Source organism: Leuciscus leuciscus (genome assembly GCF_965113295.1).
Source record: "Leuciscus leuciscus genome assembly, chromosome: 7".
Classification (NCBI taxonomy): domain Eukaryota; kingdom Metazoa; phylum Chordata; class Actinopteri; order Cypriniformes; family Leuciscidae; genus Leuciscus; species Leuciscus leuciscus.
In genome coordinates, this window is record NC_138731.1 from 18,775,188 (window position 1) to 18,792,905 (window position 17,718).

Below are 17,718 nucleotides of genomic sequence, written 5' to 3' on the forward strand. Positions count from 1 at the left end.
AGGTCAAAGGTATAGTCCCATGTCCTCATCTTACCCTCCCCATCATCAGTCGTACTGTAAGCATCACACTGGCTGACCTAGTCTCTCTCACCGTTTCTCTTTTCTTCTTTCTTCTGTTCTTTCCTCGCGCAGGGTCCCTTCTACTCGATTGAGACAACTCCAGTTATGCTATGAAGCCAGTTTGACAGCTGCTCCCTTTCTGAAGTCATTCAACATTCTCAAACTTCCACCTGTCCCTCAAGCCACAACTGTTTGACAACAGAGCCTAACGGAAAACTAGAGCACGACAAGGATGAGGGGAGGAGTCTGACCCTGACTGGATGGGATTCTAAATGACTAATACCAGGACTCGTGCCAGGATGTCCAACGTGCTGTCCAGACCTACATTAGAGCTTAAAGCTGGAGCAGCACCCAAACGCAGTGCTGTTTTTTCCTTCCCATGAGGCAGTAGGTCACTTGTGCACACACTCTTTGCATTTTCCAGCTCGGGGAAAAACAGATGGGAATAGACAAATCTCTCAGAAGACACTCTTGTGGTGGAGGGGAATATCTTCCCAGAGACGGGAACAGAGCGAGGCAAGAGGGATATGACCACAGCCTTGCGCACCAGACGATCCACAGACACACAAACATTAATTTGCTTGCTCACTCCAATGGTGTTGTAAACAAAATCATCATGTTGCTAAGCAACAAACTGTCTTGGTACAGCAGCATGGCATTATAATGTAGTATACGTGTGAAAGCAAGCACTGGTACTGGGACATCGTTAATTTGAGATTAAAGGCATCATTTTGAAGTGTGACATCATTTCGAAATCAAACCAAAGCGGAATTCCTTTGGAGTTTGTTTTGGGAGTTTGAAACAACATGCCAAAGCGCACATTCCGGAAAAGTTTCCTCTAGTTGGTAAATGCCTTCAAACAACCATTGGTCCATGGCGATAATAGGTAGGTGTGGCTCTGTGGCTCCACCTTCTTGGACATGGAACTCTCCATTTAATTTCTTTTGTTCAGTTAGTCGAGGTCAGACACGAGTAAAAACGTGTTACGTGCATTCTGTCACTGTAAACTGGGCTATCAATCATCTCATCACAGTTAACATCCTCATACGCACTCTCATACGCACATTTCAGTTTGCTACAATTCTTCTTACCATATTGGATTGTGGGTCTTTTATGTTGAGAACTCTCCTCATGTTTTTGCATAATGATGCATTTAAAAGTTAATGGACAAATGTATCTTTAAAAAAAAGTTTACAATATTGTTACAGCTGAATTGAATATTTTACATCAGGTAAGATACTGATTATTAATCACTCAAACCCCTTTATCTAAACCTCTCTACTGAACCATTGGTCTCACATCCGCCATGTTTCTAGTTTATTAACAATTGTGTGTGTGTGTGTGTGTGTGTGTGTGTGTGTGTGTGTGTGTGTGTGTGTGTGTGTGTGTGTGTGTGTGTGTGTGTGTGTGTGTGTGTGTGTGTGTGTGTGTGTGTGTGTGTGTGTGTGTGTAGTTGTAGTTAAAATGAATTCTCCTTACAAAAAGCAAATGGTTTGTTGTGAATATTATAAGTTAGAGTGTGCACGGATCTGCACTTTTAAGTTTGATTACTATTTAGGATGAATGGTATGTAAATTGGGACGCAGCAAATTATATAAAATGATAATAGATCAGCGCATCTCTAGAACTACTGTCCACATGAGCAAAGATGACAGAATCAAATCATATACTTCTGGGAGTCTTGCAGTTGAGCAAGTGCCATAGAGATGAATGGGAATGCTTACATACAGCTTTCTCTTTAGGTATTATATAGACTTCATTGATGAAAACGGTCAAAGAGCAACACTTCACTTCCACTCATAGCCTGAAAGTGGCAGTGTTCACACATAATCCTACATAGACCCACATTTGTACAGTTTAGGCTGTTGAGAATTTGTCCTCATGATAAAGTCACTTACTCAGTCCTGTCACCAGTTACACACACTTTGGCCATCTACACTGTTAATAAATATCTAATCTACCATATTATGACATAAAAAAGGCCACCAAAGAAAACAAAAAACCTGCAGGCACACATTTACTGCACTATGTTAGTGATCCTTAAGCATTTTCAGGATAAAAACAGGGGGAAAATATGAATATTTGGTTTAAAAAAATCTCTAACAAAGGCTCTCCCTGAACTGCATATTTCCCTGCTCCGCTGTCTTCAGAGAGTTGCTGTAAAGATTCAAATGAAGCTGCTAAATGAACCCACATGCATAATGAGCAGCATGAATAATTGAAAAGCTGAAGCGAAAACGCTGATCATACCGTAGCACTGATGAACAAATGCAGCAGAGCATTTGCCAAACTCTGACATTATGAGTAATAATACATACATTTGCACAAACATGGCCTCGTTCGTGAAACATGAGTATAACAAATGTGTGTGAAATGTTAAAATAAAACACTCAATTTACACATGAATGGTTTCCTGAACAGTTTACACAGAAATTTGTTCTGCTCATGTTACTGACGCCTATAGTGTCTGATGCATACTTAAGTAACCAAAGTGCACCTAAACAAACATCACACTTTTGTTCATAAAGTGTTGTGCAAAACAATTGATCAGGAGACTGGCTAGATCAGGCATCTTGATTGTCTTAGACATGACCTTTAACCCCTGCTGATTGGAGCTCCTGCTATGGTCATAGAGGTCGATGCTTGTCATCAATCAGTCGCGAATAGCACATTATAATGTCTGTGAGAGAGTGTCTTTTCCTGCGACGTACTAACGTGTAACGGAGAAGCGTAGAAAGGAGAAAGCAGACATAATAAACATACATCACACACCTCCCACAGCTCCACATGACATTGACAGACCTTTTATATGCTGGCAAAGGAGAACGTGTGGGAAAATGGTGGCTCGCACAATGTGCACATGGTGTTTACATGCTCAAATACACCAGCTTACATGCATCTAGAAACGCATGTAATAAGCTCTTACAATCAGTGTCCTGGAGTACCTCAGATGCAAGTTATAAAATAATAAACATTCATACACTAATACATCTCCACTATTATTCATGACCTTGGAGCAATTAGATGACGATATGACATCAACACAGTCCAATGGCATTTTTGGGTTCTAAAGTCCCCACAGTGATCTCATCCTCACACACACGCCACCCCTCACGTTACACATGGTATATTTAGAGCTGAACCAACTGCACTTCAAATCAGTCCTCTAACTCTGCCTGACCCGCCGGCTTGATCTCACCACGTTCATTCTCTTGCACTCAATCACCCCTCTTTCCTCATGCACCCATTTACTCTTCAACCTTCAATGTCTCCAGGATGTAAAAAAGGCTGAAGAGTTTAGAGCAACACATGAACAGACATACAAAACATTGAAGTAAACAGTGAAGAACGCGTCCTACCGGCAATCCCGTCCAGCACGAGAGGAAAGGGTGAACAGAAGAGAAAAGGTAGGGAGACGGAGAAAAACGTGCTTGCCCGTGTACGCCTCCGCTTTGCTCCACCAAATCAATTTCACACTCTCTCACCTCCCAGTCACCATGATATCATTCATTCATCAGTTTGGCGTTGCCATGGAAACACTAGCCGGCGTGGTTTTGGTTTGGCAGTTCCGTGACACTGTTTTCTTGCTTGTGAGTGTATCCTTGAGCGTATCCGACCCTCCCTCTCCATAAGGTGTAGTGTAGTCGCTCCCCAATCCTCTGTCAGCACGTGGGTTGTGTATGTTGTGGGGCGTGTGGGGGGTATTCTCATTCAAAAGTCGGACTCTTTAAGGGGTAAAACCCCTGAGGCACTCAAAGACAGAGTGTTTTATCCAGCCACTAATCAGCACCCCCTACACTCCTCATGCAGGGTCTAATCTCATCATCGCACACATCAAAAACACATACACACAAAAATAGACTCCTCATTCTGACCCCACCTTTTTGATTAGTCCAGTTTTTTCAGTCGCACACAAATAGACCACAACGCCCCTCTGCAGCAATGTCTGGGTGCTCAGGTTAAGCTCCTGCATTCTCCACCAAGTCTCCAGCAATGAATAGTTAATGGGACTGCCCCCCTTTATTACGGTGCGCTCTCTGATTGTCTCGAATCTGACCTTGGGGGGTCTCGGTCTTAATACAGACCCTGTACCTCCTCACATTAATCATAATCTGTAAAAAAAAGATAAGAGACTCACCAGGAACCACCTATCCACCCCCTTATTACTGTCTGGACTAGAGTAGTCGCTATCGCTCTCAACTGGAATATCATCAGACTCATTAATTCTTAGCAGCAGACTGAAATACATGTTCTTGTGAAATAAAGGAAATTGATTCTGTAACCATAAGGTCACATTCCCTCACTGGTCCTACATTAGGGTGATATAATGTGGATAGAAGTGACCTTGCTTAAAAACAAACTGGATGCCGTTTTTTCTATTCCTTGTCTAAACAGACCTGGTTGTGGACAGTGAAGGCTTATTAACATTTTACAGTAGACAAGCATTGTAAAATGACATTCAAAGTATTCACTTTTTACCTTTTAAACCACAGCAACCAGTCCTATTTGGCATGCTTCAAGTGGGATTCGGCTAACAAGGATGCTAAAGACCACAGTCTCTAGTGCACCTTTTGAGGCCACAGGAGTTTACCCACACAGCTCTTACTAGCTGCCCTACGTTACAATCACCCCTCATCCGGGTCATGGCACCAATGTAACCGGTCCTACTTGACCCGCTCCGAGCGGGATTCGAGGCGGGTGCGCTAACAAGGATGCTAACATTTCCTTGTGCGCCTCTTGAGGTCAGAGGAGTGAGGTTTACCCACACAGCTCTTAGGCCGCATGTCCACCAAAGCGTTTTTAGCCAGCTGAGCTCTCTCGGCCACCGTACAAACTTTTTAACTTCTTTTTTAAGCTTAAATACATGATATTTTCACTGTGAAACCGTTCATACATTCTGCTTTCCGGCTACCTAGCAACATCTGAGATGCTATCTGTATGATGCTGATGAAATTCACCTCTGACCTCAGCTGTCTGACAGTGAAAAGTATCTACAGCATCAAAGTTTCAGAACTGAGTGATATCTTACTGTGCCATCAACACTTACAGTCTGCTTTATTACACTCACAGACAGGAAATCAATCACAGCTCTTTGTCCTGCTGTCATCAGACCTGAATATAGTGCAAGCAAGCAATTTTTGGAAGAAAGAACATGTGATGACAAATTATGTGAGGAAGACAGACGAAAAAAATTCTAATTGAGAAGCATTTTCCCTTTTCATAATGATCCAATGTTCAGTGGTCAGTCTGACTCCATCAGCCCTCAATACGATTGATCATATAAGGGTACGTTAACACAACAATGATGCACTGAAAAACGGAGAAAAAAAAATGCACATTGTCAAAACAATCCCTGTTCAACACGGTTGCGCAAAAACGACTAAAAACGCTGTATTATGCATGCCAGGCCAGTAGTTGGCGATGTCACTTTGTAAAGAATCTCTACGTGCCTATAGACAGAATACGTAATACGCATGCACATGATGTCACAGTTTTCACAAATTCGGGTTTTGTAGTTTACATGGGGATGATAACGATGACGATAACGATAATGGTATCCTTTTCAAAAACTTGCACTTTGAAACCCGTTTTCAAAAGCTTGCATTCTTCAGGCCCCCAAAACGCCCTTTTTGTGTAAATGAACAGCCAAAACGATTAAAAAGTTTTCAGTTTTCAGCTGAAATTGGTGTTGTGTAAATGGGGCTAATTTGTCACGAATCAGTTCTCACATTTGTGCAGGAGTTTGTGTGAGAACCTATTTCAAAAATGATCTTGTAACTGACACACAGAGCCTGTGATAAATTGTGTAAAGTGCACACAGACATGACATAAAACAAAAGTCTGTGCGCAGGGCGACAAGCTTTTAGTCTTGTAGACTATACTTGGCATAAAGAAATAGATGTCTCTACATCAAGTGTATGAACATGTTCTCTATTTTAGAGACAAGTAGAACTCAAACTTTGCCTTTGTTCAAAGTGTGATATGGGAACAAAGCTCTCTGAAGTATTTTTGGGTTTTACTTTACCTAAGAATAAATTACTGAATCAGTTTTTAACAAACTATAATTGAAATCCCTTTCAAGTACATATTTTCAACATCTAGCAGTTATTTGCGGCATGCAAGACTCTTGTCTGCTGGGGAATGGGCAAATACTTAAATTCCAAAAACTGGCCAAACAAACCACCAACAAATCTTGTTGTTTCTAATGCTCGAATAGTGTTAAAAAGCTATATTTAAGGTTGGAAAATCCAATGCACATGTGCAGTCCCAAGTGCACATTTCAGGACACTGATTGTTTCTATGGGAACCGGTTCTTACTCCAGCTGTAGAGACGCATTGACTTTACCAATAGGTGATTGACTCTTTTATTAGAATGCAGGAATTATTTCACCATATTGTGCATTGCACTTTCTCCCATTCATTGTAATTTGTGTGAACTGTCTTGGCATACATCTTTGCTATACATACTCACTGAAATGGCATTTATATGTAAGACAATAGATTTATTGATGACCTTGAATGACAGAAATGCATATGCATGCTTGTCACAAGTATGTCTGTCACAAACGTGTACAAATTACCTTCAGTGAGGATTCCCTCCATGGTTTCTCCTCTCACAGACTAAATTTGCAAGGAAACTGCAAGACGATCCCGGCTAGCAGTGGAAAAACCTGATGGGGTGTTCAGTATCTCACACACGGCATGTAAACAAAATTCATTTGTCTATCAATTCTCATGTAGAGTATCAGTGCAACGCCTCTGAAACTAATAATACAACAGCTTCTTTCTTTCAGTAGTGCATGAATGAATAGTTATATAATAAATTGGCTGGCTAAATTAGATTCAGTATTCTTCATACTGAGATAATGTCCTCCCAGGACAGTGTTTATGAAACTGATGACCATAAATTTGAACCTTGATGGGAATGGAACTGTGTTTTATATGAATGTTACAGTCAAAGCACAGCTTGGGGGGAAAACACTACAAAATGGCGAGGAAAGATATAAGGAAACAAAAGTAGGTCAGAAACAGATCTCAACCAACCCACAGCAGAGCAAAAAGACATCAAATAACAACGGATCGTAGGAAAGCAGGAGCTGAAGCTCACAGATGTGAATGATTTATGAATTGATGCTGATCAGTTGCTTTGAGCTTCACATTCTCCCAGCTAAACAAGAGGTAGTCGTGTCTCCTGTGCAGACATTTCACTGGATTCTAAATTCCCAAGGGTTCACATTCCTGTGACTCTTGTTCATAAGCACTTGTTGGGTTCAGGAGAATGCAACCCTGTTGAGTTCACCTGTTGTAGCAAAATTTGTGTTTAGTGTTTTGATGGTGGCTGTTTCTACAGCAAGGATTTGCAATAGTTTGGGAAGTTGAAGAGGTTGTGAAACTGCAATGTGAATATTCCATATCTAGAGTATAAAACTTGAGGAATAGACGCATAGGGGGAGCATGTGTTAGGCTTACTGACTTGAGACTAGCATGGCATTTTCTTACTCAATTTACCACTGACTGCTGCTGCTTCTGTTTGCTTTTAGAGGGAAAAGCTGCCCATAACTGCTGGTCAAGGATCAGTTTTCTTCGTAATAATAGCATATTGGCGAAACAGATTTGGTGTTTGTGCTCTTGAGAGCGTCAATGGTTTCTATTTACAATGTGTTTTGCAGCATTGAGAAATGTAGCCAATCACAAACACATCAATTGATTTCTTGACTATAGCTAATGGCTAATCAGACATGTTTAAATGAGAATCCACTCATCGCTCAAAACCCAGGGCCGAGTTCTGCACACTCGAAAATCCTCTCGTTATAACTCAACTCATAACAAAAAAAAGTGTAGAAATTATCTAGGCTAAATAAAATGTTCATTGTGCAGTCAGCTTAATTGATTATAGTGGAACTTTGTGCCATTGCAATGAATTGAGTGTGACAGCTTTTTAGTTATTGTAAAGGGAGTGCTCTCTGTGCACTTTCTAGGCGATATGATCCACTCAGAATTTTAATAAAACTTTTGTTTTGCTGTATTAGGAAAGGAAATAGTTATTGATTATTAATTGATTATCATTCTAAATCCTGTGTATGCTTGCGTTTCTGTTCAAATTACCGTGGTTTGCGAATGTAGCCGCTTTAATAAATCATTTATTGGGAGCATTTATGCTGGGATGTGTAGATTGTTTTGTTAGAATACACTAGGGGTTGCACGACTACTAATTTCTGCTAGTCGATTTCTTATCAAAACAATACTCGAGTTACTCGACTACTCGTGGTTCATGCTACTGTAAATGAAAAGACATGAAATAGCTAGATCTTATCAATAAACATGTATTAATTCATAGCCTAATGCAACAATTACATAAGTAAACTCTCAAAACATTATAATTATGACATTTCATTTTTAAATTTTCATGTAACAGTCTAAAGCCAAATAAATAGCCGTTCTTGCCTTTCATTTCAGACGTCTGCTTCTAGGGGCCGTTCACATATCGCGTCTTTTTCGCGCTCAAGGTCGTTATTTCAAATGTAGGCGCGCGGTGAGCGCGCTCATAATGGAAGCAACGTGGTGCGCTAGTTTTTCCAGGCGCGCCGATGCCGCGGCGAGATGAAAACATCTCAACTTTTCAGAATGCCTCAAGCGCACCGCAGTGGACGCTCGAGTGGTCGATTGTTTCCGACAGCGTCAACTAGTGGTTGAAGTAGTCGATCTATCGACTACTCGACTAGTCTATGCAAGCCCTATAAATACACGTAACTTGAAACTATTTCATGACATTCTATTTAATTTAAATTTTAAGGAGGAAGTGCATCTAGCCTTACCATGGAGTTGGTTCACCCTATGTACAGATGGATAGATATATCATAATTTGAACTAACATCAACATAAGATGGAACATAACTTGCTGTGAGCATGTAGGATTTGCTGCTGCATGAATAAATACTGTAGCAGATTTAGGCAGGTGGAGCTGGGGGAGATGGAGACTCTCAGAGGAACTTTGATAGTGCAATTTGCCTCGATCCAACCGCTTAAAATATTATAACGTTGTTATTCTAAAAAACGCATTCTTTTTAATTTGAGATGTTAGTTATTTTTATATAACCGATCGATTTAAATCGTAAAACTGATTTTTTATTAGCCATAATAAAATATAATAATAAAATAGTCAACCTAACATATACAAATTCCACTGCTCTGTTTATATAGTCAGTAGTACAATTCTTACCATTTTGTGCATGTGAAGAGGATGATTTTTTCCGTCGATATTGGAACGTGAGTGAAGTTGTACAAAGCCTATAATAAAGAATAGTTTACCATCCAAATACATCGCAAATGTTGAAACATTTTGATTCTAATTAGAGAGTTACGTGAGCCCAACGCCGCTTACTTTCACTTCCGCTTTAAAGTATTTCATTTTGGCTTGTTTATAGTTATTTTTTTCATTCTTGATCTGTTCTGAATATCATTACATTTAAATGATTTGTTGTGGAATATGTTTTGTGTATTTTTTACCACATTTTATTGTTGTGTATATTGGTATATGTATAATAATACCGCGAAATTCAGTGAGGTCAATATGACCGTCTATGGCCGAAATAGGTAAATATGTTCATTTGTTTTTTTGCCTTATAAGTAATTTATATGAAAAACATTTTAAATGAAAATTTAACACTTTTAGGAAAAGTCAGGTACCAGCAGGATTTTATTTATTTTTTCAACAAAGTTATTGCAGATATAAAATTCTAAACGGTCAAAATGACCATCATTGCACTTCTAGTGTTAACAATCTGTCCCTCATGGACTGCTCGACTTCACCACAAGTTTTTTTTTTTTTTTGCTGCTTTCTGCGACTAACCGTCTAATACAATTTTGGTCGTCCAAGCCTCTTCTAGTCGACTAATGATTTGGTCGTCCAAGCCTCTTCTAGTCGACTAATGATTTGTCGATTATTAGGGGGCAACCCTATCTCATTAGCCTAGCATTTAGCCAAACTGTAAGCTCATAACTGATATCTAAACTACAATCAAGCTACCCAGGAATTAGCTATAAGCTACTGCAAGTTACTAAACAAAACCATCTAACTGAAGATATTTAATGAGCAGTTTAAATCAGATAAAAAATTGTAAATGAACTGTGGGATGTGAATCCACTGATTTAGTGTTTTGTCATGCTACACTACTTAGCTGCTTGTTAGCTGAGCTACTATTACAGGTATTTACTCCTTAAAAATGTCGCTAGTTAGTAGATCTCAATCTCTCTCTTTTAAAAGTAGCTGAGCTAAAGTATCAAATAAACTTCAAACAACATTTTTTATGATTTTCAAATCCCTTGTTTGTTTAAGCAGGTATTCCACAGTCAAGAATCAATGAATATTTGATGATTAATATATAGCCTACATATTTTGTAGATAGGTATTGTAGCAATTAATGGCCAAATAGAAACTCCCTGTTCACTCATTCATTACAAAGAGAAATTCATTTCTGCAGCAAGCCGTTTTTCCGCATCCGTAGTCTGCAAAACGCACGACATCACCTATCAAAAACCCATTTCTGTCATTAAAGGGTTAGTTCACCCAAAAATGAAAATTCTGTCAGTAATTACTCACCCTCATGTTGTTCCAACCCCGTAAGACTTTCGTTCATCTTCGGAACACAAATTAAGATATTTTCGATGAAATCTGAGTGCTGGATCACTCCTCCAAAGGCTTATGGACACTATAACTTGCTGGCCCAGAAAATGTATTAAAGACATTGTTAATATAGTCCAAGTGACTCCAGTGGCTCAATCTTAAGTTTATAAAGCGACGAGAATACTTTTTGTGCGCAAAAACAAACAAAAATAACGACTTTATTCCACTTTTCATTTCCTTCTCTCTGGGCCTCGAGTCTTTTCACGTAGTGTAATAGCGTAGCGCGTCTGTGTTGCACGTCACCACGTAGGTTCACTATTGGGCGACGCTAGTCATCTGTGTGATACGTGGTGACGTGCAACACAGACGCGCTACGCTATTACACTACGTGAAAAGACATTTTCTGGGCCAGCAAGTTATAGTGTCCATAAGCCTGTGGAGGAGTGATCCAGCACTCAGATTTCATCAAAAATATCTTAATTTGTGTTCCGAAGATGAACGAAAGTCTTACGGGGTTGGAACAACATGAGCGTGAGTAATTAATGACAGAATTTTCATTTTTGGGTGAACTAACCCTTTAAACACCAGAACGCTGATATATGACTAGGGGAACATTGGCTTGCTGTCAGTGTGTTAATGAGAAGATGAAGCTTTAAAGGCTCTATGATTGGACAAGCTCTAGGTTTGGAATGAACTCAGATATTTCTGGCTGTCTCAGTTCAGGTTGGTGTCAGGTGATATGCCAGGGTATTGTCATATCAACTCTGTAAAATCTAATCAACAAATTCATCCCATAATTCAAAGTGGTGTCGCTTTCCTTGTCTGTGACTGATGTGTGATTAGAGTTTTTATTTGTTACAGTTACACGCTCCCTCCCATGTGAAATGTATTGATCTCCGGCCCCGCTGTTATGTGACGGGAATGATTTCTCTGCTGTTTTTGGCGGCGTATGGGGCAGTGCTGGAAAAGGTGAGCATATATCTCTGTTATTGTTTCAAATCTAAAAGGATATTCCATCATATTATGCCAGACGTTCTCCAAGCATGCTAATGCATTTTATATCACCAGGCAGTTCACTGACCATTGAGATTAAATGTCAACTACGTCCACTACAGGCTGAGAGGACTTCATTTCACATCGTGAAGATTAGAAACTCAGCTTCAATACATTTGAGAAAACAGCAAGACTGAAAGGGCAATCATGGACAAATTCACTATTTATCCATTTCTTTTCTCCCCCCTCTGAATTTATAAGATGACAAAAGAAGATTGACAGAGCCACATTGAAACTCATTTTCTAAGGATAAGGCTGTTCTACCGGAAAAGGAAGTTTTTCATATGGACCACAAATCAAAAAAAGCACCATAAAAATAGTAAAATCATAAAAATAGTCCAGTCAACTCATGCGCTATATTCCAAGTGTTTTGAAGTCAGACAATAGATTTATGTGAGAAACAAACGGAAAATTATATTGTTATTCATTGAAAAACCTTGAAAAAGGGTATGCGAATTGCATCATCTTGAAATTATTTGTTGCAGTATAACTTTGTCATTATGCCATGATATTTTGGGTTATGAATCAATTTGAACAGCCCTAAACCTAGCCACATCTTAAAAATATAAAACACGTAGCGTGAAGATAAAAGTAAACTCGCAATAACCACCCCCCCAATTAACATGTGGTTAATTTTTGTAACCACAACTGCCAATTTACCGTAATGTTTACAGTTCTTTTGTCATTCATTCATTCATTATTCATTCATTCATTCATTCATTCATTCATTCATTCATTCATATTTTTATCTATATGTTATGTTATGTTTTATTTTTTATTTTATATTACTTAGAAGTGGTTAAGTTTAAGGGTAGGGATCAGTATAGGTGCTCAAAAATAACATTTAAATAATTAAACCAATAAGAACCTATAAGCTATAAGTGTACACTTAAACCTATAAGTGTAACCAATAAGAAATCCTTATTTTGGAATAAACACAAGCATGTAAACATTTTAGCTAGCACAATTATCAATACATTTTGAGAAACTAGCTTTATTATCATACATTTTTTGTATCTATATTCTGTACATTTCTGCTCTTGATGTCAGTCTATTGATGCCAAAGGTTTCTCACTGAAAGCATCAAAACACACTGTACTGAGGTGCTTTATTTGATGCCATGGGAATGAGAACATGTTGCCGTTAAAAATGAAATAACAACATAGAGGTTTATAATAACATGAGGGTGAGTAAATAGTGACTTTCAATTAATTTGTGGGTGAATAACTCCTTTATTGCATGATTGTCTGAGTACCATCTAACATGTCACTCACCTAGAGAGCATGAGACAGAGAGAGCAAGACTCTAGAAACAATATATGAATAATATTGTGCCTTTTGTATGACTGTCTTCCCTCTAACCATCTGTTCTTTCACATAGTTGAGTGGCTTGAGTGGAGCAGCACAAATATTGCCAGACCACAACATGCAATGAACATGTATAGAAGACAGACGAATACCAAATCTCCTGATCTCCGATTTATCCAGCTAAATATGGCTCTTCTGCTCTCTACCCATCTGTTTCATGCATGCACACACACAAACATATTCCTCATGTCTTTGTTCTTCATATTTTCAATTCATCAACACTGCTGTGAGAGTTCTAAGAGCTGACGTGAGCCGTTCTCTTCATCTTCCTTCTCTTATTACATATTCCATCTTCAGCTCATTTCCACCGCTCTGCAACCTCTCATTCTGACATCATATGGCATTTTGTATTTCTCTATCTCTTTTCTGTCCATTCCCATCGTTCCTCCAACCATCACTATACTCAAGAGAGACCACCAAGAGCTGGAATATGTATGTCCCTTTTTATCTTGAAATAAATCAGATTTTAGCCTGAAATAAGTATCCAGAGAAAAGATTCAATGCTCAGAGGTTATTCTTGCATCACTCATCTCACGAGACTTTGTGGCATTCTCTGTTATGTTTAATTTAATGCTAAAGCAAGTTTATTTTTATTTTTTACAATGTTAAAATACTTTATCATATCTCAGAGACAACTAATTAAAGGGTTAGTTCACCCAAAAATGCTATTTGTTTGCCATTAATTACTCACCCTCATGTCAAATCTGAGAGCTTTCTGTCCCTCCATTGACAGTCTACGCAACTACCACTTTCAAACCCTAGAAAGGTAGTGAAGACCTTAAAGTAAAGACAAAGGGGGGTTTGCACAAACAAAGCACTCATGTCGCTTCATAAAACTGAGGTTAAACCACTGGAGTCACATGGATTACTTTAATGATGTTAGCTTTCAAGGGCTTGAAAGTAGTAGATGCTTAGGCTGTAAATGGAGGGATAGAAATCTCTCAGATTTCATTAAAAAGATTTTCATTTGTGTTTCAAAGATGAACAAAGTCTTACGGGTTTGGAACGACATGAGTAATTAATGACAGAATTTCCATTTTTGGGTGTATTTACCCGTTAAGCCATTTTTTACGAAAATGACAAAATCTATGGCATACTTCCCTATCACAGTTTCCACAAAAATATTAAGCAGCCCCACTGTTTCACCATTGATAATAATATTAATGTTTCTTGATCATTAAATCAGCTTATTGGAACGATTTGGACTGAAGACTGGAGTAATGATGCTGAAAATTAAGCTTTGCCATCAGAGGAATAAATTACATTTTAAAATATATGAAAATAGAGTTCTTTCACAATATTACTGTTTGAAGGTATATTTGGTCAAATAAATGCAGAATTAGTGAGCATAAGAGGCATTTAAAAATCTTACCAATATCAAACGTTTGAACGGTAGTATATATTAGAGGTATCGTTTTATGACATTCTCAAAAAAAAAAAAAAAAAAAAAATGAGGTAAACAAATGAAGTTGCTGTAACTGTATGCATGTATGTGGGTGTGTGTAGGCTGTCTGCTCCGTGGACAGTCTGTGTGTGATCACTGATCCAGGAGACTTCTGCCAATCTGCTCTGCGCACCTGCCCATGGTAACATACCATTCCAAAGCCCCAAGAGCCCGCCAGCTGCTCCCAGAGCTCCTACACACACACACACACACACACACACACACACACACACACACACACACACACACACACACACACACACACACACACACACACACACACACACACACACACACACACACACACACACACACACACTTACTGTTGGCACCCAGAACTTTGCATATAAGTCCATGCAAATCACAACTAAATTAGCAAGAATCCACAAAAAAAACTAAAAGGAGGTTTCCTCTTTAGCATTTCTTCCATGCTCTGTAAATGCAATTTATGACACTTAATGCCGGTTCACACCAAGATTGATTACTATAAAGATAACTGTATAACAATAACTGCATTAGCATCCACACAACATTCTGTTCTATTCTAAAGGTGCACTGCAGTTTTGTCATCTGCTGCTTTAAATGCTCAAGCTGCAGGTTGGATTCTAATTGGATGTCAATGTTTTTTATTTATTTACTTAAATTACTTACATTTACTTATTGTAGAGTTAATGAAAGTTATCATGGACATTGATCAGAACTGAACATTGAACTGAACATTGATCAGTTATTAATGTTTGATAACAAATGTCAGTAGACTTTTTTAAACTACAGATTTTAAATCGAGCGGTTCATTCATAAATCCGAAAAATCCAACCTACATGCTGTGCAAATACAAACCGGACGACAGAACACAACAAACGCAGCGCTGAAAATGGGCGGGGCTACATACGCTCTATATCTTTATTGTCATTCTACTTTCAAATCTCCCACTTAATTCAATGTGTTACATGCCATTCCATTTTTTTTTTTTTTTTTTTTTTTTTTGTGAAATACACTAGCAATTATTGAGTTATACTGTTTCTTAGCTTTTTTCAACTAAATCCCACTTTTTCAAGTAAATCCCCCCTAAATTAGATTGTCTTTGTAATGTGTAAATTGTAATGTCTTCTAATGCAACACTCAGTAACTAATTTAACTCCTGACACAAACATAACCCTCCCTTAGTCTCACTGCATGTCCAGACGGGCCCAGACGTCAGCTCTGACACTGTTACCCGGCCAAGACAGTCACCAATTATAGCCTGGAATGGGAAACAGAGTTAGCAAGGCCACCTATCGTCTGCCAGGAACAGGTGAACCATGCGACCATCCTTTTTACACATATCCCTGCCTTTACTTACAACATTGGTCTTCTGAAATGGACTGAAATGATCATTCTCCACCCAAAGATTTTAATTCTGTCATCATTTACTCACCCTCATGTCATTCTAAACCTGAAGATATTCTTTCTTCTGTGGAACATAAAATATACTTTGAAGAACGTTGGGAACCAAACAATTGGAGCCCATTGACTGGCAAACATTCTCAAAATATCTTCATGAAACTCATGAGGGAGAGTTAATGATGAGAGAATTTTCATATTTGGGTGAAGAATCCCTTTAAAAGTTAACTGGTTTTTGAGTTTGGCTACATACTGTAAATGTATTTACATTTTATTTTATTTAATTTTTTGTACTAGGATGTTTTAAGCTATGACACTTGCAGGATATGTCAAAAGATCAAGGACAATTTGATTCCTCGTGCCATGACCATTTAATACAAATATCTTCCAGGAAGTGGCATTATTTTTAGTGGAAAAACAACAGAAAAATTATAGACAACAGTATTATAATATACAAGTCAATATATAGTTAAATTTAATCAACTGAACTTCAGGTTGATACCCTTATGCAAGATAACCGTCAATGACTAATTGCTCTTTATATCCGTCCTGTTGAAATGCAAATAATCACGCTATAATGAATAAAGTTGAAGTGTCTGATCTTGACCAGATCAAGTCTGGTGGACTTGTCCTTAAATTGCAGCTATATAGTTGGCAAATGGGCTTGAATAACAGGAATGACCCTCGCCTGATGAAAGTTTACTATAATGCTTCAAATTGAATTGTTTCTTGCATTTTACCTACTCACCATCAGTCCAATCAGCTGCTGACTAAAAGGATGTAGGGAGCTGAAATGGATCTGTAAGTTTGGAAATTCTCCAGGAGCCCAACAGGAAACACAGTACGACAAACCACTCAACCCAGGAGCCCAATAATAGAAAGCAGCCCAAGCTGGGCCCTATTAGTGTGTGTGCCACTTCACGAATGTAACAAATGGCCAAACTCCTGAAGCATTCTCGAGATTGCAAACATTTTTCTGATCACACTATCAGTTTAAACCCAGTTCTCTGTAACAAAATCTTAATTCGGTGCAATTACGCTGCAAATTTCCCTCCTTCAGCACTAGCATTATCCGTCAGACAATCCTCGCATTTCTCTCAAGTATGCAATCTTATGGATAGTCATCCATCATCACGCACTCTCAGCTTTCTATCCATTTCAGAAAGAAAGAGAGAAAGCCAAGACCCTCAGCCTATTCTTAGCATTCTGCTTGAATCATGTCTTTAGAATTACACTTTACATTGCAGACAACTTAATTCATATAATACCCTTATCGAAAAACATGTCAACAGCTGACCAGAAAAAAACAAGGACAAGCTGTAAACATGAGTTACAGTCTCTAGTAAACCAACAACAGGTCTCCAAACAGCTGCTGTTTATGAATTATGAGGGAAGATGTGAAATAGAATGGCTTGGAGAAAGATAGGAAGATATCAGTCTTTAGATAACTTCAGATAAATATTCCTCCACAGGCAATCGCAGGAAGGAGGGAGAGAATTCGATTAGACTGTCATGGCGTCTCAGATGCATTAACTGATAAAAAAAAATAAGATTGAGGAGAAAAAGATGTGTGAAAGGGGGAAAAATACTAATGATGATTGTCTCTGTCCCTTGGGAAAGATGTTGTTCGTACACTGAGAACACTTATTCCCTTTAGAGCTGAATATTACCAAGGCCGATTATGGAAGTAGCAACATTGGTTCTTGTATTAACTAGACCATTTTTGTGCATAAAATTGTAATATAGTAATTTAACAATTTAATGTAAAGACACCATTATTAACATTA

The 17,718-nt window shown here is 38.5% G+C and overlaps 1 protein-coding gene and 1 long non-coding RNA gene across 3 annotated transcripts in view; one reads left to right on the plus strand and one right to left on the minus strand.

Annotated features, from left to right (window-relative positions):
- The window catches only part of myo16 (myosin XVI), a 236,169-nt gene that overhangs the window by 215,409 nt on the left and 3,042 nt on the right, over positions 1–17,718 (minus strand). The window contains exon 1 of one of the 2 annotated variants that reach the window (XM_082175791.1): positions 3,420–3,550. The exons of the other annotated variant lie outside the window; for it this stretch is intronic. The gene's annotated coding sequence lies outside the window, so the exon portion shown is untranslated. Of the gene's footprint in view, positions 1–3,419; positions 3,551–17,718 lie in introns of those variants that run through there. 2 annotated transcript variants of the gene reach the window in all.
- LOC309503198 overlaps positions 1–17,718 on the plus strand; it is a 419,995-nt gene that overhangs the window by 91,263 nt on the left and 311,014 nt on the right. The gene's annotated exons all lie outside the window — the stretch shown is intronic.